We start from the raw sequence: 25,058 nt of genomic DNA, 5'->3' as shown, positions 1-25,058 counted from the left end.
TTTCCAATAAAGGAACAAAACAATAGAGACTAGAAATTTTACACAATCTTCTGAACATGGTTAGATGTCAGCAAACACAATAGAGATTTGTCACAAATTAATATTTGTACTATTTAATAGCCTTTAGTGGAGTTTTGAAGTGAATGAAAAAAAAAATGGAGACGTCAAGATCTAATTTTATTGTTCTTCATTTTCTTCAAGCCAAGCAAAAATGTTCATTTAGGGCAAGAACAAGAAAAAAAGGAACATAAATATAAATGTTCTTGAAAATATCTTTCTAACATAAATTTCAAATATATCTCCCAAATCTACTCTACTATGTGCATAAATATCCTCAGATTCCCCACACTGACTCCAATTCAAGCATGAGTTGTTCCAAAACCATACTTTTGGCATACAAAAACATCGTTGACTCCTACAGTAAATTATAAATTATTTACAAAAGAGTTTGGGCTACTTAAACCAAGAAACTAAGTGAGAGTATGACTCTGATGGAAAAAAAAAATGCTCCTTTACTTACACATTTTTCCCAGTCTGTACAAAGTCCAGTTGCAACTTCTTGCCTCTCAACACTGGGTCCTAGAAATAAGAAACCACAGACCTGTGATGAGAGGAAATAAGTCATCATTACTCTAAAATTAAAGTACCTATTCCTGCTTTACAGCTTATCAGATGTTTGGTCCGGATGCTGATTGTTTTAAAACTCTGTCTAAACATAGTGTATTTCCTAAAGGAATGTTAGCAAACGCTTGCTTCTAGTGACAACATCCTAAATTTTATTAGCATAGCAAAGACAAATGAGTGAATGGCACAGTACTAGGCAGGACTGGGTATTTCCCAGGAAAGCTAAACCTGTGGAAGAACATGATTTGTACTTTTAACTGTAAATTATTAATTACCAGCCACCACAGATTTACCTTAGTGCTAAGTTCTTAGAAGTGAAATACACCCCTCTTCCAATCATGAACCTCTTTACCCATTTTTTTCTAGTTTTTACTAAGTCTATGTATCAGGGAACAAAAACTTACAAAATCCATCAAATAAACTTTAGAATTAGTTCACCCTTTCTTTCAGAACCCCGTCCCTATCACATCTTACAAACACTTGTGGTTTGGTTTTCTTAGAGAAGAACAACTTTTAGTGATGGAAACTTGTCTGGGCCACAATGTTTATTTTCTCAAGGTTGTTTTTTTATGTTGTAAATTGGAAAAGAATCCACTTGTCTGGATTGAAGTTTTTGCCTGTGGGGGATTACAACAGCTTTCCTCTATTCCCCCCCCCCCTTCATTTTGAAGGTCCCCCTACTTTCAGTCTCTTCCTGAACGAAGAATCATTATTTGACTGAAGTTTATTTTCAGCACACGACCAAAACTTCTTTTGAAGAAGCTCAAAATAACACAGGAAATACTGCCAGGCTAATGGCTCAGATTCCTACAGTTCTTTAAACTTACAGAAAGAAATGAAGTGGATCAGTGTGTGGGTTAAGGGCTCTTAGGATTTTTTTTTTAATAAAATAGAAATTTGTAGATCCAGCAGGTACACAGCAGTGTGGAATTCATTTTGGTAAATAGTAAGATTTAATAAGGTGGATCAGCAAAGCCCCATTTAGCACTTTGGAATTGACTTGAGGAAATGGTCTTTCACAGGATTGATTGTGCAATGGCAGCTGAGTCACATAGGAAGTTATGAGCCTGAGTCCTGTTAACATGCCATTGGGTCCAATAAATATTATGCTTTTCGTCTTCCATCTCTTTCAACACATCTGCATCGTCTTCTTGGTTTGAAGGTCACCCAGCTGCTTTATGAGTAACCACTGCTAATCTTTCCTGCTATTGATTTTAGTTTTCCTCTTTTTTACTTAATTAATAATCCATGTTGAATTTTGGTCTTTTGTTCACTCCAGTTTCCTATACGATCTGATGAGGCAGAGGTCAGACAATTTACAATGTAAGAGTGCTGCCTTTCACTTAATTAGCCTGGCTGCTAAAATAAGCTGCAGGTAACTGGAAGTCATTGTAATCAGAAGACTACTATCTACCTACAGGGGTACTACGTGGTTTATAGTATGATTTTTAAGTGTTGTTAGTAGTTGAGAAGAGCCATATAATCCCTAAAAAACAAATACCAAATGTCTTCTTTGATATAATGAGAGCAAATATGAACAGAGCAGGGAGGAAGAGTAGGAAGAAAAGAGTAACATTAATCAGTGACATGAGATGGGAGGGAAAGGGAGAGAAGAGGAAAATTGCATGGAAATAAAGGGAGACCCTCATTGCTATACAAAATTACATATAAGAGGTTGTGAGGGGAATGGGAAAATAAACAAGGAGAGAAGTGAATTACAGTAGATGGGGTAGAGAGAGAAGAAGGGAGGGGAGGGGAGGGGGATAGTAGGGGATAGGAAAGGTAGCAGAATACAACAATTACTAATAGGGCATTATGTAAAATTGTGGATGTGTAACCGACGTGATTCCGCAATCTGCATTTGGGGTAAAATTGGGGGTTCATAACCCACTTCAATCTAATGTATGAAGTATGATATGTCAAGAGCTTTGTAATGTTGTGAACAACCAATAAAAAAAAAATAAAGGTATTATATACAAAAGCCAAGTGTTTTTTAATGCTTTTACATGTTTTTAATGTTTTTCTCACATGACCTAGTGTGATCAAAAGAATCTAAAGTATCAAGCAAAAAAAGAATGTCGAATACCCATGGAAAAGCTAACATATGGTCCTCACATGGAAAAATATCTGTGACCTTAAAAAGTAGATTGTGTGTGAAAACTCTTTTTTTAATGAACCAGATTTTATATTGCATTCTAATACTGAGTAAAGCAACTCAAGGGACTGGTATTTACTGTTCCTTGTTATTTTTTATTTTTTTGTTGTTGTTTTGATTTGTTAATAATAGTAGTGTCATTTGATAGGAGGCTCTAAATCCTTTTGATATGAGTCCTCTAAGTTCTAGGACAGCTTCGCCTGAACTCTGGATGTTGCTAATAGGCATAAAGTTGGCTCTTATATATGTGGTCAGGCCTTTAACTCACCAAGTAATTACTAGATACCTAGGTACCTGCTGCAGTAATGCCTTGACGATGGGTACAGAGGAAGTAAAAGCTGTTGTCCTGTGTGTTAGAAACTTCTGACTCTGTGGCATAAGAAAATGAGTGGCTTTATTATCCCTTCTTCCTCTAACCAGCTCTTAACTCACTTACTGCTCTTTTGCTCAGCACATTGTGTGAGCATCTGTAATGTTTCCCATCAAAAACAGATCCAGGGCTCCAACTACCATGTGTGAGCTGAAGAGTCCAAATTTTCTATTTCTGGTCCCAAACCCTTGCTGAAGCTCCAGGACCATTTTCCTTTGCTTTCTGGACAGATCCGTGTGTAAGTCCCCCAAGTCCTTCGAACAATACAGGTTGATATATATTCTCTAACCCCCTCCCATCTGTATCTTTTACCTTCCACAAGCCTGTGAGAGGCACACAAAATTGGGAAGTTTGGAATTTTCAGTCTCACATCACATTAGGAAGACCTGTCCAGTCTCCCTCTGAACACCTCTCCGTTGCCAGTTTCAAGCCCTAGATTAGAAGTCCTCAAGTTTCACTTAACCTCTAGAGTAGCCCCACTCACTGGTCTCTCTGCTTTTAGTGTCTCCCCTCTCCCATCTGCCTAAATTTTTTCCTCTCAGTTACTTTTCTCAAATTCAGATATGATCGCTCTTGTACTCCCATGGTTAAGCCTCTGATGGTTCCCTGTCCTTCCAGAATGAACTTCATCAACCTTGATCATCTTGCGGTCTCTTTTCTGCCTGTCTTCTCTCCAGCCTCTTTGCCCATTCTCTTCTATCCCAAAGGCTGTCCTTGCTTTCATGCTAAGAATCTCAACTTTTGGAGAACATAGAATTAGGTAGATCTTAATAAAATGCAAACTCCAGGTCCCTTATACCAGAACCTTCTTATTAGAGCTTTTGAACCACCCATTCTCACTACTGGCCTGACCTAGAATGCTCTCTCTGGGCTCAGCCTCCATCCTTCTTGTCTTTTTAGAAAATCTCCTCTTAGTTTTCAAGGCCTTGCTGAAAGAGTCCCTTCTGAAGGGTTTTCTACATGCTGCACAAAGTAGAAATCACTCCTTAGTCAATGTGTGCTTTAGGCACTTTAAAATTTTTGAATACATAGATTTATAAATTATTTTTGTTCAGATTATAGCAATTATTTGCCTTCCTATTTTATTATTCTCTATAATATTTATCACCACTTGACACATTATATTTACTTATTTATTTCTTTGTTTCTCTCTCCAACTAGAATGGTATACTCCAGTGGATTAAGATTTTTTTCCAACTCTTTACTGAATAAAAAAAAAATATCAAACATACAAAAAACAAGATTTCTGGGTATCGTGACACATGCCTGTAATCCCAACTACTCAGGAGACTGAGACAGGAGGATTGCAAGTTTGAGACCAGCCTCAGCAACTTAGTGAGGCCCTAAGCAACTTAGTAAGACTCTGTCTCAAAATTATAAATTAAAAAAAGGACAGGGCATATAGCTCAGTGAAAAAAAGAAAAGAAAAGCTTAAAGAATTGTACAAGAAACATCTTACCAACCCTTTCCACCCAGAGTCAACGATTGTTAACATACCACCAGTGTTGGTACTGTTGCTTTGTCTATTTCTCTAGAAACAAATATAGCTACATACTTTCTTTTTTTTCTTTTAAGCAAATCAAAGAATTTTATTTTATCTATTTTGCCAATTGCCAATTTTACTTGGTCAGGGACTGCTATCATCAGAGACCGAGTAGTTGTTTGTGACCAAAGTATTTAAAGAAGAAAATAGGGAAGAAAATCATACCCTGGGGGCTTTCCTATGGAATTTTGCAAATTTCAAGCAAGATGAATATAGGGGCTGAAAATGCCGTTAGCAGAGCAAAAACAGAAAACCATATCCTCATTTATGGGGGTCTATATCCTAATTTGTATAGGTCTACCCCAAAATAATTTAAAAATAACACCTTGAGAACAGCCTGTGTAACAAGTTTCTCACAGAAACCAAGATGGAGTCCCTATGGCTATACTAACTTATGTTTGTCTACAGTTATTTGTTGTAGTTAACTACTGTTCTAGTAACCTATATCCATCTCTATATTTATCTATAACTATGTGTAACTATATTAGACCTCTGATCTTACCTTATCTATATCTTATTGTTATATAATGAATATAGTGAATAGCAGTTAGAGAAACGCAAATGAAAACTAAGATTACATCTCACTCCAGTCATAATGGCAATTATCAAGAATACAGGAAACAATAAATGTTGGAAAGGATGCGGGGAAAAAGGTACACTCATACATTGCTGGTGAGACTGAAATTTAGTGCAACCATTATGGAAAGCAGTATGGAAATTCCTCAGAAAACTTGGAATGGAACCACCATTTGACCAGCTATCCCACTTCTCAGTTTATATCCAAAGAACTTAAAATCAGTATACTACAGTGATGTAGCCACATCCATGTTTATAGCAGCTTGATTCACAATAGTCAAACCATGGAACAAACCTAGATGTCCTTCAACAGATGAGTGAATAAAGCAAATGTGGTATATATACATGTTGGAATATTATTCAGCCTTAAAAAGAATTATGGTACTTGCAGGTAAATGGATGGAGCTAGAGAATATCATGCTAAACAAAATAAACCAATCCCCCCCCCCAAAACAAAGGCTAAATATTTTCTCTGATATGCAGATGTTATTCACAATAAGTTTGGGGGGAGCTAGGGAAGAATGGAGATACTTTGGACTAGACAAAGGGGAGTGAAGGGAGGAAAGGGGTTTTGGGTTTGGCTATGAAGGACAGTAGAATGAATCAGATGTTCTTACCCTATGCGCATATATGACTACACAACAGGTGTGACCACATCATGTACAACCAGAAGAATGAGAAGTTATACTCCATTATGTATGATGTGTCAAAATGCATCCTACTGTCATGTATAACTAATTAAAACAAATAAAAAGAAGTTTAAAAAGTCTTCTAATTATGTGCAATTTTATAAAACATATAAACACTTGATCACAAAGGAGAACTCATAAATGACTTTAAAGTTAATTTGAATGTATTTTTCCTGTTGAAGACTATATAAAGCCTCCCCCCACCCCCCCCACCCCGTTATCATTTGGTAGAAAGTTTTATACATCTCCTGATTTCTCCTTCTACAGTGGGAACTTCATTAAATGCTTATATAATTTAAATGACAGGAAGGACACTATTTTAATTACAATAAAATTATAAGTCCCAAGAGTTGAATTATATAATCAAATATATAGATAGATAGATAGATAGATAGATAGATAGATAGATAGATAGATAGATAGATGGTATGTATGTGTGTGTGCATAATCTGGGAAGAAATAATTCAGGAAAAGAAAAGAAAGCTGATGTGTTTGAAAAGGAATCTGCTTTCGAGTCTTAAGGGAAACGGTGTCACTCAGCACAATAGAGAGGAAATCTCTGTTTCAGATACAGTAATCTTCTCTGACCTTAGGCAGTTATCACACAAATAAAAGATCTTGGTCACAAAGGAGAACCTGTGACCAATAAGAAAGCTTAGTTTCTGTCACCAGTGTTGAGGATAACTACTCAAGACCATTCCAGAAGATGAACAAGTAATCAACATTATCTTAGAAAAGAGATAGCAACATTTGCAAAAATATTTTGTGCCATACCATAGATTGTATCCTGAAATTAAAATAAACAATCAATTTTGGTTTTCCTATCTTTAATTGACTTTCTCCTAATATTCAGGTAAACATGTTTGCTTTCTACTGATGTTGTGGACCCTTCTCTGAATGAGGAGGCCAAATAATGAGGATCTACATTCAGTCATGCCTGCAGAGTGCTGGGTAACCTTTCTTCACCACTTTCCTGAGTTTGGTTTCTTCTTCTTTTAAAGAAGCTGAATTAGAATCAGTAGTTTACATACTGTTGGTAATAGAATCCTTTACATGCTGCATTTTTTTTTCTGGCTCATATTTCAAAATTCAAAACATAAAGAGAGACAGAAGTGAAAGAACCTGACCCTCCTCCTGACCCTTAACAATCCAGTTTCCCCACTGAATGGTCTGAGATCCCAATTTCTCATTTATCTTTTCAGTGATATTCTAAGCATAAATATGAAATGTATTTATAAAATATATTTGCATATAAATGGTTAGTTATATTATTCACAGAATTCTGTGCCTGGCTCTTTATCTTAAAGAATATATATTGGAAATTCTATCAGAATGTGTATTACTCATTTTTTTTTTATAGCTACATGATAGTACATTAGATGGATATGCTGTGATTTATTTAACCAGCCCCCCATTAGTATAGACTTTGGTTATTTCAATCTTTTGTAATTACAAACAACATTTCAGTGAATAAGTTTGTATATATGTCATTTTCCAGCAGTATATACAATAGAATAGAGCCACAGAGGTGAAATTACCCAGTCAAAGAATATGTCGATTTGTAACTTTTGAAAATCTTCCCAAATAGAAGCTCTGCTAATTTACATTCTCAGCAGGGATGTATAAAAAGGTACAATGTTTTCCTACACATGCCAACATAGTACATCATGAAAAATCTTTATTATTTGTAATTTGGTAAATAAAACAAAACATCAGTGCTGTTTTAATTTTCATTTCATTGATAATAAGTGATTGGACTCTATATGTATATACATTCCTATTCAATTCCCATTTTTATTTAAATCATATTAAATACATGAATTATACCATAATGAGAAGTAACATATTTGATATTGTTTTAGTCAGCTTTTTCCCTGCTTTACTTTCAATATCTTCTTGGTATTATATCATACTTTGTTGCTACTTTTATTTATGCACTCATTTATTTATTTAGGTGCCAGGGATTGAACCCAGGGATACTTATCTCTGATTTACATCCTTATCCCTTTTTATTTTTTGAGACAAAGTCTCACTAAGTTTCAGAGACTGACCTCAAACTTGCCATTCTCCTGCCTCAGCCTTCTAAGTCTCTGGGATGACAGGCGTGTATCCAGTGTACCTGGCTTGTATCATACTTAGAAAGACCTTTCCTAGTCCAAGAATAATTTTAAAACCCCTTCGTGATTTTCTATATAATAAAGTCCTATAATAATTCACACAAAAATGTTATCTTCAATATATTCTTATGACTACAGGTTCTCTTCCTCACTCAGTTGCATTTTCAAATAGGGATGAACTAAATTCCTTATTTCAAGTTAGATGTCAGTTGAGGCACAAAGAGAAGAGCCAATCTGGGGAAAGGAATAGCAGGCAACTCCCCCTGAAAGTATTCTCTCCTCCTGTTCTCTCCAGAGAGAGCTCAAAATGGATTCCACCTCTTCTTCAGAGTCCTGAGTTGCTGCTGCCAAACTTCAACCAATAATCTTCCTTGATTATATATTTAACTTGACATGATGAACTGTCATAAGGCGGCATGAACCAAGGCTAAGACTGGGTATGGGCAGCAATGCTCTCATCACAGAATGTTCAGCCTTCTAGGTCCACAGGCTTCTTCCTATTTTAGTTACTGCATTAACCTCACTGCTATGCACAGTTAAAAACAATTGAATTAAATGGCGATATCACCAAAAGTTCTCTATAGGTTTAATGCAATTCCAATCAAAATCCCAACGGCATTTCTTGTAGAAATAGATAAAGCAATCATGAAATTCATATGGAAAAACAAAAGACCCAGAATAGCAAAAGCAATTCTAAGCAGGAAGTGTGAATCAGGCGGTATAGCGATACCAGATTTCAAACTATATTACAGAGCAATAGTGACAAAAACAGCATGGTACTGGTACCAAAACAGGCGGGTGGACCAATGGTATAGAATAGAGGACACAGAGACTAATCCACAAAGTTACAACTATCTTATATTTGATAAAGGGGCTAAAAGCATGCAATGGAGGAAGGATAGCATCTTCAAAAAATGGTGTTGGGAAAACTGGAAATCCATATGCAACAAAATGAAACTGAATCCCTTTCTCTCGCCATGCACAAAAGTTAACTCAAAATGGATCAAGGAGCTTGATATCAAATCAGAGACTCTGCATCTGATAGAAGAAAAAGTTGGCTCCGATCTACATATTGTGGGGTCGGGCTCCAAATTCCTTAATAGGACACCCATAGCACAAGAGTTAATAACAAGAATCAACAAATGGGACTTACTTAAACTAAAAAGTTTTTTCTCAGCAAGAGAAACAATAAGAGAGGTAAATAGGGAGCCTACATCCTGGGAACAAATTTTTACTCCTCACACTTCAGATAGAGCCCTAATATCCAGAGTATACCAAGAACTCAAAAAATTAGACAATAAGATAACAAATAACCCAATCAACAAATGGGCCAAGGACCTGAACAGACACTTCTCAGAGGAGGATATACAATCAATCAACAAGTACATGAAAAAATGCTCACCTTCTCTAGCAGTCAGAGAAATGCAAATCAAAACCACCCTAAGATACCATCTCACTCCAGTAAGATTGGCAGCCACTATGAAGTCAAACAACAAGTGCTGGCGAGGATGTGGAGAAAAGGGTACACTTGTATATTGCTGGTGGGAGTGCAAACTGGTGCGGCCAATCTGGAAAGCAGTTTGGAGATTCCTGGGAAAGCTGGGAATGGAACCACCATTTGACCCTGCTATTGCCCTTCTCGGACTATTCCCTGAAGACCTTAAAAGAGCATGCTACAGGGATACTGCCACATCGATGTTCATAGCAGCACAATTCACAATAGCTAGACTGTGGAACCAACCCAGATGCCCTTCAATAGATGAATGGATAAAAAAAAATGTGGCATCTATACACAATGGAGTACTATGCAGCAATAAAAAATGACAAAATCATAGAATTTGCAGGGAAATGGATGGCACTAGAGCAGATTATGCTTAGTGAAGCTAGCCAATCCCTAAAAAACAAATACCAAATGTCTTCTTTGATATAATGAGAGCAAGTATGAACAGAGCAGGGAGGAAGAGTAGGAAGAAAAGATTAACATTAACCAGAGACATGAGATGGGAGGGAAAGGGAGAGAAAAGGGAAATTGCATGGAAATGAAGGGAGACACTCATTGCTATACAAAATTACATATAAGAGGTTGTGAGGGGAATGGGAAAATAAACAAGGAGAGAAGTGAATTACAGTAGATGGGGTAGAGAGAGAAGATGTGAGGGGAGGGGAGGGGGGATAGTAGGGGATAGGAAAGGTAGCAGAATACAACAATTACTAATAGGGCATTATGTAAAATTGTGGATGTGTAACTGACGTGATTCTGCAATCTGCATTTGGGGTAAAATTGGGGGTTCATAACCCACTTCAATCTAATGTATGAAATATGATATGTCAAGAGCTTTGTAATGTTGTGAACAACCAATAAAAAATAAATAAATAAATAAATAAATAAATAAAATAAAAATAAAAACAATTGAATTTATACAATTGGTTTTAGGTACCCTATTTGGTTATTTTTTTTTTCTTTTCTTTTAAGCATTACAATTCTTACTACACATATAGGGCACAATTTTTTATTTATTTTTTTTTATTGGTTGTTCACAACATTACAAAGCTCTTGACATATTATATTTCATACATTAGATTGACATGGGTTATGAACTCCCAATTTTACCCCAAATGCAGATTGCAGAATCACGTCAGTTACACATCCACAATTTTACATAATGCACTAATAGTAATTGTTGTATTCTGCTACCTTTCCTATCCCCTACTATCCCCCCTCCCCTCCCCTCCCATCTTCTCTCTCTACCCCATCTACTGTAATTCATTTCTCTCTTTGTTTATTTTCCCATTCCCCTCACAACCTCTTATATGTAATTTTGTTTAGCAATGAGTGTCTCCCTTCATTTCCATGCAATTTCCCTTTTCTCTCCCTTTCCCTCCCATCTCAAGTCTCTGTTTAATGTTACTCTTTTCTTCCTACTCTTCCTCCCTGCTCTGTTCATACTTGCTCTCATTATATCAAAGAAGACATTTGGTATCTGTTTTTTAGGGTTTGGCTAGCTTCACTAAGCATAATCTGCTCTAATGCCATCCATTTCCCTGAAAATTCTATGATTTTGTCATTTTTTATTGCTGCATAGTACTCCATTGTGTATAGATGCCACATTTTTTTATCCATTCATCTATTGAAGGGCATCTGGGTTGGTTCCACAGTCTAGCTATTGTGAATTGTGCTGCTATGAACATCGATGTGGCAGTGTCCCTGTAGCATGCTCTTTTAAGGTCTTCAGGGAATAGTCCGAGAAGGGCAATAGCAGGGTCAAATGGTGGTTCCATTCCCAGCTTTCCCAGGAATCTCCAAACTGCTTTCCAAATTGGCCGCACCAATTTGCAGTCCCACCAGATAAATGTTATTCACCACATCAATAGACTTAAAGATAAGAACCATATGATCATCTCGATAGATGCAGAGAAAGCATTTGACAAAGTACAGCATGCCTTTATGTTCAAAACATTAGAAAAACTAGGGATAACAGGAACTTACCTTGACATTGTAAAAGCTATCTATGCTAAGCCTCAGGCTAGCATCATTCTGAATGGACAAAAGTTGAAGGCATTCCCTCTAAAATCCAGAACAAGACAGGGATGCCCTCTATCTCCACTTCTATTCAATATAGTTCTCGAAACACTGGCCAGAGCAATTAGACAGACGAAAGAAATTAAAGGCATAAAAATTGGAAAAGAAGAACTTAAATTATCACTATTTGCAGATGACATGATTCTATACCTAGAAGACCCAAAAGGGTCTACAAAGAAACTACTAGAACTAATAAATGAATTCAGCAAAGTGGCAGGATATAAAATTAACACGCATAAATCAAAGGCATTTCTGTATATCAGCAACAAAACTTCTGAAATGGAAATGAGGAAAAACACTCCATTCACAATATCCTCAAAAAAAATAAGATACTTGGGAATCAACCTAACAAAAGAGGTGAAAGATTTATACAATGAAAACTACAGAACCCTAAAGAGAGAAGTAGAAGAAGATCTTAGAAGATGGAAAAATATACCCTGTTCATGGATAGGCAGAACTAACATCATCAAAATGGCGATATTACCAAAAGTTCTCTATAGATTTAATGCAATGCCAATCAAAATCCCAACGGCATTTCTTGTAGAAATAGATAAAGCAATCATGAAATTCATATGGAAAAATAAAAGACCCAGAATAGCAAAAGCAATTCTAAGCAGAAAGAGTGAATCAGGCGGTATAGCGATACCAGATTTCAAACTATATTACAGAGCAATAGAGACAAAAACAGCATGGTACTGGTACCAAAACAGGCGGGTGGACCAATGGTATAAAATAGAGGACACAGAGACTAACCCACAAAGTTACAACTATCTTATATTTGATAAAGGGGCTATAAGCATGCAATGGAGGAAGGATAGCATCTTTAACAAATGGTGTTGGGAAAACTGGAAATCCATATGCAACAAAATGAAACTGAATCCCTTTCTCTCGCCATGCACAAAAGTTAACTCAAAATGGATCAAGGAGCTTGATATCAAATCAGAAACTCTGCATCTGATAGAAGATAAAGTTGGCTCCGATCTACAGATTGTGGGGTCGGGCTCCAAATTCCTTAATAGGACACCCATAGCACAAGAGTTAACAACTAGAATCAACAAATGGGCACAATTTTTTATATCTCTGTATATAAAGTATGTTCATGCCAATTTATGCCTTTATACGTGTACTTTATAATTTTTATTTTTTGCATGACAATTCTTAATACGCATATAGACCACAATTTTTGTATCTCTGTTTGTATATAAAGTATGTTGACACCCAATTCACTCCTATTTGTTGTATTGGTAAGATTTTACTCTATGTTATGATTTTTTTAACATTTAAAACAATGAAACACCAAAAATTCATTTTGATGGCCGGGCACAATGGCGCACACCTGTATTCCTAGTGGCTCAGAAGCTGAGGCAGGAGGATTGTGAGTTCAAAGCCAGCCTCATCAAGGGCAAGGTGCAAAGCACCTCAGTGAGGCCCTGTCTCTAAATAAAATACAAAATAGGGCTAGGGATGTGGCTCAGCGGCCACCTGTCCCTGAGCTCAATCCAGGTACCACCTCCCGCCCCTGTTAAAAAAGAGAATTCATTTTGATATGAAGTATGAAATCTGTGTGGATTTGGCATCTCCAGATGATAGATACCAAAAATTAACCAAGGTTATTTATACCTAGGAAATAGTGTTTTTCATTAGCACAAAAATGCCACCTTTGCCTACTGTATACAGTGTGATATTTGTTTCTCAAAGTACTAAACAGTCAGTTTAGTGTATATATATATATATACATATATACATACATATATATATATATCCCTGAACTTCTTATTTTGTCCATTGATATGTCCAGGTAAGTGATTGTTACATAGTTTTAGCCATTGTTGGGGTTTTTTGTTTGTTTGGTTGATTGGTTTATTTGGTTTTAGATACTGAGAATTGAACCCAGGGGAACTTTATCACTGAACTACATCCCCAGCCTTTTTTTAATTTTACAACAGGATCTGGCTAACCTGCTCAGGCCGGCCTCAAACCTATAATCTTCCTGCTTCATCCTATCTTTCCTTATTAATTTATAGCTGTTCATATATTTTTTTTTCAGTAAGGTTGAGGATTATCTTGTCTAGTTTGAATTCCTGGGGGTTTTTTATTTGAATTATAGAACATTCATGGATTCTACTTCAGTGAAAATTTACATAATTGATGTTCAATTTTATTATCTAAGTATACATTGTTTTGTGGTTTTTTTTTTTTTTCTTGTTAATGTTTTTTTAACGCTCCTTAAATGGAGCTGGGGTTGTGGCTCAGCTGTAGAGTGCTCTCCTAGCACAGGAGAGATGCTGGGTTCGATCCTCAGCACCACATAAAAATAAATAAGTAATATAAAGGTATTGTGTCCAACTACAACTAAAAAAAAAAATTTTTAAAAGAGCTCCTCGGTTATTTAAAAGTTTTTAAAATCAATCTTATACATATTGCACAAAATATATTCCTAGGTACTTAATTGTTTGATGCTATTGAAATGTTAAAAATCCTCTAAAATATGTTTTCTAACTGATTATTATCTGAATAACAACTATCAAGTTTTTCTTGAGAAACTTACAAGAATTCCTTATTGCTTTTAAAGATTTTGATTTTTATCAAATCAATTGAGCTTTCCAGATGGATAATCAAATGATTTGTAAATATTGGTATCTCATCTCCTCCTTTTCCATATATATAACTCCAGTTCCTTCCTTTTTTCTAAGAGCTGGGCTAGGATATCTAGTTCAATGTAAAATAATGACAATAACAGCAGATATTCCTGATTCTAATGCAACTTTTCCTAGTGTTTTACCATTAAATATATCTTGGCTTTGGTGTTGAAGAAAATATTTATTATGTCATAAAAGCAGCCACCTATTTCTATTTTCAATATTTTATCAAAAAATGCACTTTGTTATATCTTTTGATTGTCTTTAAAAATAATTACAAATGCTTTCTAACTCTTGTAGATATAGGTGAATTGTGTTTTTCCAAAAATTCTCCTGTTAATCTGGATTTTCAAATTTATTTGAATTGAACTGAGCATGGGACAAAACAATCTTATAAAATTTCTTCCACTTCCATTTTATTTGTGATTATTTCCCATGTGTTCTGTATTTGGAGCACATGTGCTTTTCCCCACTTCTCCATTAAATTAAATATGAAATATATTTATTTTGTTTCTCAAAGTATTAAACAGTCTGTTTATCAGTTCCATGACTTTTATGATTTCTCATCACAAATCTATCCTACCCTCTTTTATACGAACCTCTTCCTTATGCTTTCTGTAAAATTAATTTGCTACTTTCCTGGGGCTATAATGCCCTCCTTCCTTTGTACTGGGTGAAATTCTGTCTTGTTCCTGCAGTTTAGCTAATCAGCACTTTCTCTGACCTCTCATCAGAGGTCCACTGTGACCTACCTTCACATCCATTCATCAGCGCACATTTAACTTGCTTCATCTTGTATACATTTGAAGGCATGGGCTGTCTCTTACTGCTCTAACACAGTGCTTAAAATGCAATAGAATTCAAGAAATTTTCAATAATGAATTGATAATGATTTCAGTGGACACACACACAGTGCTTACTTTTCTTATCCATCATTTTAAAGGTGCATCTGGAATCTTTACATAGGTTAAAATTCAGTGAAATGGATTTGAGTCAATAGGGATTGACGATAATTGTTCACAAAAAATAAATTCTTCATGGTATGGATCAATTACTTCCCAGTATATCTTCTTATATGTTCTTTTTCAAAGATAGAACTGAATTTATTGTATTTTATAGAAAAGATGCCAAACTGCTTTCTGCTCTCTGCCTCTCCTTTTCTTCCTCTTCAGGCAGCCCCCCAATAAATCTCTTGGTTGAAAAGATGCCAAACTGTGGACCTGCTTATTCAAAATGGGCCGAATTTTTTCAGGCTATATATGAATGGATAAAGTATTTATAATTATGTACTCTGTTTGGGCCAACATTCTTTAAAGTTATTTTTTATATTTAAAACCATTCTTTGCAATAAGTGAAGCAGTCCCTTCCATTTACAAACGTCATGTGATTTTAGACATCTCATAAAAACATCACTGTTCCAGCATACCTTTTTATTGAGCTTACTGAAGCCCATAAATGCGGTTTGACTAAAGATTACTTTTATCTTTCAAAATGAAAAGCCTTTGGAAAATAACAGACATTATCACATAATCGAAAAATGAGTAGATCATCTACTTTATACAAATGCTTTGAAGACTGAATCTATTGGACTTTTCCCCTGGAGCCTGTAGCTACGTAAGTCTTAAGAAAACTAAGCAGCCTATTGAGCAAAAAAGCATGGAAAAGGAAGAGGAAGAGCGCAGGTTTCTCACCCTACAGATTTGCTCACAGCTGTCATCATTTTTTAGCCTGATGGGCCAAGCACTGTATTAATGTGAAGCCCAAAACCAATACTATGTCAATTTATCCACATGAACCGGTATTAGTAAGTGCTCACTGTGTGCTAGGTACCAGTGGTTCTAAGTGCTTGAGATAAATCAATGAACCAAACAGATAAAAAAATTAAATCAATTGTATAATTTGTTTTGTTTTGTTTTTTGGAGGATAATAAACATCATGGGAATGAGGGCAATTTAAAGTAGAGATCAAGCATGTCAGAATCAGGACAGGTAACATTTTTTTTTTCCTGTGCTGGAGATTGAACACGGGGCACATGCATGCCATAGGTTGCAATTTTAAGTAATATGATGAGGGTAAGCTTTGCGGACCAGGCACATTTGTGCAAAGATTTAAGTGTTAGTGAAATTAGAGAAACTAGTGTTCTTGGTAGAATAAACAACCACTCAAAGGCACTAAGACAGGCACATGCTTGGCAAGTTCAAGCAGCACAGTGAGGTCAGTCAGTACATGCTTTAATTTATATCATTCTGCCTATTTCTGCTTATTTTTTTTTCTTTTTCATTTTCTTTTCTTTTCTTTCTTTCTTTCTTTCTTTCTTTCTTTCTTTCTTTCTTTCTTTCTTTCTTTCTTTCTTTTTTTTTTCTTTTTTTTGGTACCAGTGATTGAACTATTGAACTAAGAGGCACTGAACCACTGAGCTACATCTCCAGCCCCATTTTGTATTTTATTTAGAGACAGGGTCTCGCTGAGTTGCTGAGGCTGGCTTTGAACTAGTGATCCTCCTGTCTCAGTCTCCCCAGACTCTGGGATTATGACACTGCGACCAGCCCATTCTTCTTATTTCTTACGAATAAATCATTATGAGTTAAGGATAGCATCAGAGAAACCAGTTGGTGAACTGTGCACTAATCTAGGTGAACACAATGGTCTTCAGTCAGGGGTAGAACCACAAGAAGTAGTAAGAAGTGATCAGGTGATTCTTTAAGGTAGAGCCAATGGGATATTTTTGAGGTAGACAGCAACCAGTAGCATGAGAGGGAAACCAGAAGAGTGTGGTAACCTTGAAGATAACAGATTATATCTACAAAAGGGAGTCTTTAACTGTACATCATGCTGAATAAAGAACTGAACAAGGCATTTATCAGCATATTATTGGTGACTCTACAATAGTGAATAGACTAGTGGGGACAAAAATCAATGGGAGAGGGTTTCGTAGGTAGAGACCCTGAGCATAGACAGCTCTTTCAGAGACATAGATACAATTATAATGTCTGTTTTACAAGGCCTGAGGAGGTTTTGATCCTGCACAAGGTCATACAATACTAACTAATAGATTTGGGACCTGAAGCCAGGTTGTTTGAATCTAGAGACTTCTCTCTTCCCTACTACCCTCTACTTCTTGGAATCTATCCTCCTCACAGATATAGTAATTCACTGAAGGAAGCAGCATGGAGGAGAGGTAGCCATTTATTACACGTCTTCTGTATGTTCCCACCAGGAATCCACATCACTATTTCTACAACATCCCACAGCATATGTTCTCTTCTCACTTCTTTGTGCCATTTCTTAGCAACTTTCTTGTCACCTCACTGTGCAACTATTTCTTCATCCATGTGTCTCCTTTCTATATAAATCAGCTTTCCTCTGCTTCGGCCAAAATATCTGACAAGAACAACTTAGAGGAGAAAGGTTTATTTGGGCTCAAAGTTGCAGAGGTTCAGTCCATGTTTGGCAGACTTCATGGCTCTGGCCCAAACTAAGGCCGAACATCATGATAGAAGAATTTGGTAGAGGGAAGCTATTCATCTAATGGTAGCCAGGAAGCAGAGACTGAATGGGGAACTAGGGACAAAATATTATCCCTAAGGGCACATCCCCAGTGATGGTCTTCGTCCAGTTATTCCCCACCTGCCTATAGTTTCACTCAGTTGTCTATTCAAATTATTTATCTCCAAATGGGTTAATCCACTGATTAGTTTGCAATTTGCTTAATGTCATCATTTCACCTCTGAACATTCCTGCCTTGTCCAACACATGAACTTTTGGGGGACACCTCATATCCAACCCATAATACTCTAAATATCTCTTCCTTACCTCCATGTCCATAGTCACTATTTCCATTGCACTGAGTCTATATTTTGGTTTCCTAGAAATCAATGCCCTTCAGTCCATTTCCCCCACCAGACTTTTGTCCACTGAGACCTGTAATAAATTCATCTCTGATCCTGGCTGAGAGGTAACACACCTCGGGTATGTAGAAGGTAAAGTGAAAAGTCTTTGTGTGCCTGTAAAGGTTAGAGGCTAGAGCAATGGTAGGAAAGCAGCAAACCAAGACGGAAATAAATTAAACCCCAGCAAGATTGAGACTTCCAGTAACATCCCCCGCAAGGCTGGTAGAAAATGGAGCTAAAGATGGAAGTGAGCAACATGGTGGATAGTATGACAAAGAGAAGAACTGGAGAAAGTTTTGCAAGATACAGAGAGTGAGTCTGATGACCATGGTCATGGGTCAATTACATGGCGAGGAACAGAGTGTGAACAAGCCCATGAGCACAGATGACGTGGCATGAGGAGTCCTGCTTTTGCTTTTCTCCTCCTGGCATGTCTCCTAGTAACTATGGTTTATTTGTTCCATAAAGCACTCGAAAAACTTTCCCTCAGACTGGAAATTTATAGTCATAGTGACAAACTCAATATAAACAGAACTCCTATTTTACAAAGCACTCTGAATGGCTTGAAACACTGGTTTCCTCACAGGTACTGCTATCCTTTATGGACAGTACAGTCTCATTTTTGCAATCTGATAATCTGTCTAGAACTTTTCAACCCTTTTGTGCATAGACTGAGTTCTTCCATGTGTGTCACCAGCCCAGTCTTAATGGAAGGGCATGACTCATGATCTCTCTATCTGAGTCATGAACTAAAGTTATGTGAATTAGTCTTAATTTGGTGCTTTCCAGTTATCAGTATAAGCCCTGCCTTCTGAGAGCTTTGTTTGGTTTTCCTTCCTGGCCCTTGGAACTCCCTTAATTGGTAGTTGATAACTTCCACAGGGAAAGTTGGCCTAATAGCAAGCAAAAGGAACAAAACAAATTGGCACTGAATAGAAACTGTGAGAGAGACTAATACTGTGCAAAGCTGAGATTTTGTAAATAAAATGTTTCTTATTTACTACTTTATAAAGCAATTAACTTTACCTTCTAATTATAGATTCCAAATGAGTATTACAGCCCTAAAGAACTTGAGAAAAGAAGGAGGGGAAATGGGAGGATTTATTTTCTTTTTTTCAAAGTAATGGGAGAAGCCAGGCTCACACCTGTAGCTCCAGGGACTTGGGAGGCTAAGGCAGGAGAATTACAAGTTTGAGGCCAGCCTTAGCAATTTAGGGAGACCCTGTCACAACATAAAAAATAAAAAGAGCTAGGATTGTAGCTCAGTGGTAAAGCACCCCTGAGTTTATTCCCTGTACTACCCCCCCAAAAAAAATCCCAAGTGACAGGTAAAGTTCTGTACATTCATAACTAGAGGTGTCTCTGAGATAAATTATTATGCCAGGATTAAATCTGATGCCAAATTTGATTAAATAAAAAAGATAATAGGCAAACACCAAGTGCTTCTACCATATCTTGTTATCTTAGATAAAAAATAATCTGACCTTGTAAATCATTTTATGTCCTGATGAAGTATGATATTTGAAAGGTCTTATTACCTAATAGCAGTTGAGGACCTACGAAATATGCCCAGAACCAAAATATATGGCAAAGGAAACATGCACATATGCTCTAATAATTCACTTACACATTACAACAACAGAAGGAGAACATATTTGTCAAAACATTTAAAAGAAGGACTTTGAATGTGTGCCTGTCATTTCCTTTTTTTCTTTATTGTTTCATTTCTATTTAACTTTCACTTGTTTTCTGTAGTTGTTTTTCATTTTTTGTTTGTTTGTTTTCAGGAAGGATTATTTAATTTTTGCTGAATATTTCACAGAGATTTTCAGATCTTTAAGTAAGGAATGCTTGAAATCCTGGTAATCTTACAACCTGTTGCTCATTACTAATAACTTACTATAGAGTTAGCACTTAGTTACTCATTCCCAGTAAATAATATAGGATTAGATTTTATTTGATGTTGTAATATGTTTCTTTCCCCCCAAAATTCATGTGCTTTTGGTCTATTTCAAGATATTAATAAAATGAGAAAGTCAAATGTTATTTAGCATCAAGGATAAAGCCAGTCTGTGGCTCCATGATTTTTATAGATTACAGATGTGGCTGTAATTCAGAAGTAGATTACTCTTGAATAGATATATATTACATTATCATTTAATTAAAACAGATCTAATTTTCTCTTGGTTGTTCCTTGTTTCCTTTGAAAATATTCATGGTGCTGTTCTAGATGTCATAGATAAAGCCATAAACAAGAAAGATGTACCTATACCCTTCTCTCAAGAATCCTCACATCTGCCAGTTATTGAAGAAATCTTCATACTATTTCAATTGTCACTGTCCTTAGAAAAAAATACATAAGTAGATATACATTGATCTGAAAGTCCAGTCTTCCCTGAGGAAATGGCATGGCTGGGACCTGAATTATAAGAAAAATAAACCCAGATGTAGAGGGGAATCTGGGGGTATGAATATTCTAAGCTGAAGTTTAGTACCATGGTCAGGATCACAAGTAAGGAAGGATAGCTTGGTTTTCCCCACTGAACCCAAACCTGAAGATGCCACAGCCTTAAAATGGCATTTGGTGGATCATGGAACCTAAATTAAAGACTGGAAAAGACCATGAAGAACTGGAAGGTGGATCAGGCCCTACAGAACCTGGGCATACTCTAATTAGGAACTTCTCACTCTTCACATTTTACAGGCAGTGGGTGCTTACTCTGCTACGCCTGGTAGAAAACAAGCTTCAGTCCACTCAGTTCATCAGGACACCCTGGACTCTGGGTGGGTAAGAAGCATGGAATTGCTTGGGAGAAGGACTAACACCATCACGAAGTCCTTACCAGGCAGCTACCCCAGGAGGAAGCAGCCCTGGGAAGAGCAATGCCTGGGATAGGTCTGATGTCTCCTAAAGGCAACACCACCAGAGGCTATTCTCCCTACAGTACCCACCAGCCACCACACAAGCACCCTTCACATACCAAGAGGAGGTCAACTAGGATCTAAACTGTCATCCCTCCCTCCAGAACATATCACAAGTGTAGGAAGGGGACAATTCCACAAATATAAACACACAGCAATAAAAATACATCTGAAAAGCAGAAGTGTAAGCTCTATGAAAAAAATCAATTTATCCATGAGAAAGAAAAATTAATAACTAGAATGAATAAAAAAATTCAATTAAAAGACTCATAATAACATTCCTACCAAGGATAAAATATTGTTAAACATAAATCAGCTGAGAAGATCTAATTAGAGATAACAGACTTGAAAAATGTGATATTGAAATAAAGGACTTAATTTATAAGGGAGGTTAAGAAAAGATAGTATCAAAAATGATTCCACAAACTTCATAAGTGACTCCACTGACTAATATTGAGATTCCAATACAGATTTTTTTTTCTATTTGGTCATTGAATATAGTTTAGGCAGTTCCTCAAACTTTTCTTTATGACTTCTTCTTGAGCAAAAAGAAAATGATCAGGTAATTATCTTTAAAATTATCTTTAGTAAACAACACAAAGGGTATATACTCATGGCATACACTTCAACATGAAATATGTAAAGAAAAGGTGGCTCAACATATAGTTTGTTTTCCTGTTTCTTTAACATAACTAAGACAACACCATGGTATTCTATGACTTTCTTTTTCATATAAAATACATATTTAAATATATATCTAATACATATTTTTCCATGCCAGTATGCATATCTCACTTCTTTTTTAAAAATATTTTTTTCTTGTATCTTTCTGCTTTACAATTTTAAAATATTCATTATTACATGCTCATTCATTTAAAATCAACACAAAAGTTTATACACAGCAAAGTCAGAATCCCTTTCCATCAGTCTGTCTCTTTTTCCTGTTATCCATTTATACTTATTCATGCAAGTGTGTGTATGTAAGTAGGTAGGTAGGTATTTATAGTGCTGTGAACTGAAAGATAGGAAAAAGAGTTTCCACTGAAACACTCTGGTGCTGGGCATGGTGATGCACAACTGTAAGGAGGCTGAAGCAGGAGGATCACATGTTCAAGGTCAGCCTCAGCAACTAATGAAGGCCCTAAGCAATTTAGCAAGAGCCTATCTCAAAAGAAAAATTATAAAAAATTTAAAAGGGCTGAGAATGAGGCTCAGTGGTTAAGCACCCTTGGGCTCAGTGTCTTATACCAAAGAGAGTGTGAGAGAGAGAGAGAGGCAGAAAAGAAAAACAAGGATTTCATTTTACAAAAAATGGATAACAGGAAAAAGAGACAGAATGAAGGAAAGGGATTCTGACTTTGCTGTGTATAAACTTTTGTGTTGATTTTAAACTAATGAGCATGTAATTATGAATGTTTTAAAATTGTAAACACTTACAGTTTGAATATAAATGATATCAGATTATATAATCTATGATCCCATAGTTTGCTTTTTGACTAAATAATATTTTTTTGGCAGTCATCGCAGGTCAGCACATGGAACTACCAGTGTGGATGAATGAGAATTTTTGGTTTTACCTTTCCAGTACAGATAGCATCTAGGTAATTCTCCAAAGCTATTTGGAAATCTATTAGGTTGAACTTTATTCTAATGATAAACCAGTTGTTTGCCTTAAGGGTTCTCCTTTATAAACAGCAATAATACACAAATGTCTGTCTGGAACAAACAGTGGCAAACTATAAACAGTATTTGTGTATTCCTTTTCTTGGAGTTTATGGACTTGATTAACCTTGCATTCCTTCCTCCAGGCAGCTCTTGGCCTTTCCAAATATTGTAGCTGAAAAATCAGAATTGAATTCATTTGAAATATCAAGTAATTATTAGTCTAAAGATTTTTCTACAAAAACATTAAAAGACATACTGGGGGGTCATAAATACAAAGGGAACACAGAGTTATGATAACCACTTAATTTTAAGAATCACTGCATTTCAGAAAAGCCTCCTTTCTTCTCATGTTTTCATTAAAATAGCTTGGCTTCTCTTTTGTGGTTATATCTCTGGTTTAGTTCAACTATATTAATAATAACCTATTAGTTTACTATTAATTATTATTATTTTTACTATTATACCCACAAGGTTTTATATAATCACTGGAAAAGGCATTTCAGTTTGGTCCTTCAAATACAGATCTTTCTTCTTTTAACTGCTTAGCATTGATGAGGTAACATTCTTGTTAGCCTTATTAAATCTTAATTTATCCCCCCAAATTCAAAAATGTTACAGAGAAACCTTTAATTGATGTTTTCTTCAATTAGTTTATAGCTGAAAACATGAGAACAAAGGGGGAAAGGAGAAATAAAACATGAAATATAAAAACAGAGCAGTAGAGAATTTCCTATGTAATTCAGTATAAAAGATATCCAGTTAAAGACAGGAAATAGTGCTACTAGCCATACAAAAATTAAATAAACAGTGCTTAAATTAATAAGATGTTTATGTTACCCCAAAATTATTTTTCTTCCTCTTTTTACTCTAGTTGAAAGTAATTTTATGCCCAGCAGCTCAAGAGGCTGAGGCAGGAGAATCACAAGTTCAAAGCCAGCCTTAGCAACTTAGCAAGACAATGTCTTAAAATAAAAAATTAGAAAGGACTGGGAATGTGAGTAGTGGTTAAGCAACTTAGATTCAATCCCAGGTACCCCCCACCCAAGGAAGGAAGGAAGGAAGAAAGGAAGAAAGAAAGAAGAAATATCAAATAAATAAATAAATAAATAAATAAATAACTCACATTATGGTTATTTGGATCCTTATGGAAAGAGTGAATTTCTTTCTCCCTTTTTTGTCCCCATGGTTGGACACACAGAGCACTTTGTCCAGGCCAACATATTACATGTTGAGTTAATAAAGTAACAAATTCAATAATTATGGCATTTCCAAGTAAATGAATGGAGTTGGAGAATACTATGCTAAGCAAAGTAAGCCAGTCCCAAAAAACTAAAAGTTAAATGTTTTCTCTGATTCGTGGATGCTGATCTATGATGGGGGCAGGGGCATGGGAAGAATGGAGGAACTTTGGATTGGGCAAAGGGGAGGCTGGAGAGGGGTTACCAGGGTAGGAAAGATTGTGGAATGAAATGGACATCATTACCCTAGGTACATGTATCATTGCACGAAAGGTGCATCTCTATACCGTGTACAACCAGAGAATTGACATGTTGTACTCCATTTGTGTATGATGAATTAAAATGCATCCTGCTGTCATGTACAACTAAGTAGAGCAAAATAAATAAATAAATAAAATTGTAAATTCAGTTTATCTAAGCATCATCTTTAAACCAGGGAAAGAAAAGGAACATGATTTAATTTTATTTTATTTTATTGTGCAACATTTCTCCCCAAAATAATAAAAGAATTTGTGGTTCCTCTAATGCTTTGTGCATATTGTGTCTCAGTGGACATAAATTCATTTTCATGCTTCCCTTGGAGTTACCAATGTCTTTGTTTAGGATCCCACGGGGGAAAAAAAACACAAAGTTTAACTCTGACTTCTTTATGTCAAGCTTGTCTTTGGGAAATTGTATAATTTAAGTAATAATATACAAAAACATTATTTTAGGCTTGAGACTCTATGACTTGTAAAGTATTTCACACATGTTATTTTATTTCATCTTCATGACTCTATGATATAGATAAATCAGGGATGATTATCTCTGCTTTGAATTAGTTTGAGCCTAGGAATATCTTTACAAAATAAGCCTATATTTACACCTTGTATTATGTAAAGAAACAATTTCTTTAAAAAACCTAGCAGAATACAACAGTTACTAATAGGGTATTATGTAAAAATGTGGATGTGTAACCAATGTGATTCTGCAATCTGTATTTGGGGTAAAAATGGGAGTTCATAACCCACTTGAATCTAATGTATGAAATACGATATGTCAAGAGCTTTG

General features: G+C 35.9%; 1 long non-coding RNA gene across 2 annotated transcripts in view; it reads right to left on the bottom strand.

Annotated features, from left to right (window-relative positions):
* The window catches only part of LOC308650005, a 58,128-nt gene that overhangs the window by 20,768 nt on the left and 12,302 nt on the right, over positions 1 to 25,058 (bottom strand). For both annotated transcript variants that reach the window (XR_014022208.1, XR_014022209.1), the window contains exon 2: positions 521 to 579. This is a non-coding gene — a long non-coding RNA (uncharacterized lncRNA). The remainder of the gene's footprint in view (positions 1 to 520; positions 580 to 25,058) is intronic.

Source organism: Spermophilus citellus, assembly GCF_964194105.1.
Source record: "Spermophilus citellus genome assembly, chromosome: 5".
Taxonomy (NCBI): domain Eukaryota; kingdom Metazoa; phylum Chordata; class Mammalia; order Rodentia; family Sciuridae; genus Spermophilus; species Spermophilus citellus.
This window is presented reverse-complemented; position numbering and strand designations above follow the sequence as displayed.